Source organism: Gossypium hirsutum, chromosome A13, assembly GCF_007990345.1.
Source record: "Gossypium hirsutum isolate 1008001.06 chromosome A13, Gossypium_hirsutum_v2.1, whole genome shotgun sequence".
NCBI classification, from domain to species: domain Eukaryota; kingdom Viridiplantae; phylum Streptophyta; class Magnoliopsida; order Malvales; family Malvaceae; genus Gossypium; species Gossypium hirsutum.
Genome location: NC_053436.1, coordinates 99,497,975 through 99,500,180, shown reverse-complemented (window position 1 = coordinate 99,500,180; position 2,206 = coordinate 99,497,975).

The following is a 2,206-nucleotide window of genomic DNA, read 5'->3' as shown; positions in this document are numbered from 1 at the left end:
TCGTTGTGTGTTTGCTTCATCTTTGCAGGGTAGTTGGCGACGGTGGAGCAGGTGGTGGCAGGGGCATGGGCGATGGGACAGAGGCGGCGACTAGGGGGGACTAGGGTTTTTTTTCTGATTTGTTTTGTGTGTTAAGGTCTTGGGCTGGTTTAGTGGGCTTAGGGTTTTTAGTTATTTAGGTTTTTAGTTTGGGTTAGGGAAATGAGCTTGGGTTTTAAGGTTTATTTGTAAGGGTTTTAATTTTAATGGTGTGGGCTGATGGGTTTTAGGATATTGTTGGGTTTAAGGGTTTAATTAGGATTGTTTGGTTGTAGTTAATGTGGGTCAAAATTGGCCTGTAACACGTAATATTATATAAATTATAGATAATAAAAATAAATAATGGACAAAATATTCAATGGGTAAACTTGTTGAATTATCTATTCAATAAAGAACATTTATTTAACAAACTTTTTCTTCGATCAAATTTTTTTTTTTACTTTTTAATGTTATAAAATTATATCTAAAGTAAACTTTTTTTGGTAAATAAGAACAATATTAGACGATTACAATATCATAAATCAAACGCCTAAAATATCTTTTTGAATTAAACTCAGCACAGCTTGAGGAGGTATGAAGAATACTTGTATACTTATGAATCCTGTAGCAGTATATTTGGCCATAAAATCAGCAACTTTATTAGGAGCTCTGGCAACGTGACGGATATGGACCTTCCAATTCCTATGCAACAGCTTATGAATAGCTTGTAATTCTGCAATATGACTAGCACTAAAATTACCAGCTGACATTAATTCTACTAATAGAGCATTATCAAATTCAAGCTCAACCTGTCAATAGCCCTTGTCCCAAGCTAGTCGAAGCCCCTCTAACATCGATCTTGCTTCAATCAGAAACACTTCATCCTTCCCTAATGTCATTGAGTAACCACATAACTAAATACCATCAACATCTCGAATGACTCCCCCAAAATACCATCAACATCTCGAATGACTCCCCCAATTGCAGCCGAGTGAACGCTAGATGAAACTGCACCATCCATATTAAGTTTAACCCAACCACTCTATGGAGCTAACCATTTTGAAACATAAACCATAGAATTTGAATGGTACATAGCCATCGAGGATGGCGAATAACTTTTCATCCCACTGATACGTTTATCTATCACATATTGGACAGAACTATGACTATCAGAAAACACAAACATATTCCTATTTTCCCATTTTTTTGAGTAATTCTTATCGATCCATCCACACTCTAAGTGAAAATTTATGCTACAATTAAGACTCTTTTAATAATTTAATTTTTAAATTTTAGTGATTAAAATATTGGGTAAACTATCAAAATAGTCACTTTTGTTTGTCTTAAGTTACATTTTAGTCACTTACATTATCGTGTTGTAACATTTTAGTCACTGAGCGTTAATTGTCATTAACGGTGTAACCGTAAGCTAATGTAACATGTTAAATCATCATTTCAAACAAAAATTTTAGGTTAAATTATACAATTGGTTCCTATATTTTTTTCATTTTGAGCAATTTAAAAATTTTCTTTTATGTTATTTGAATTTTCCTCTTCTTTTTTTTTTAAATTCTCTTCTCATTCTCCCTCTATTTTCCTGCCTTCTCCATTTCTTTTAACATAGTTTTTCTATGTTTTTTATTTGTTAAAACTAGTCCCTACACTTTTATTTTTTTGAACAATTTAATTTTTTCTTTTTATTTCTTTATTTTCCTTTTCTTCTACCCCTTTATTTTTCTCTCTTATGAAGAAACATAATTTTTGCCCACCAAATAAACTCAGTAATTGTCTCTTTCACATGATTCCCAAATTGAATTTCACTGAAAATCAAATATCAATCATTCTTAATCAAATCTCGTTTTGAATATAACCTAATTTTGAAACTAAAATTGGATCTAACTAATCAATATAAAAAATCACATCATTAATCAAATCTAAACCTAAATTGAATTATTTATATTCAAAATAATTTTTTTCCGTTTCCAAACTTTTATAGAATTGTGTAGATTATTCCTTTCTTTTTCTTTTATTTTCTAACGAATAAAATTAAGCAAACAATAAAATTGATCTAAATCTTCTTGGATATTCTCAAGCAAGGTTGATTGGGAGCCAAGCATGGATGAATCGAAGAGAGAAAAGGAGCATGGAACCAAGCTGGCTTGGGTAAAGTTGAGGGTAAGTTTCATAT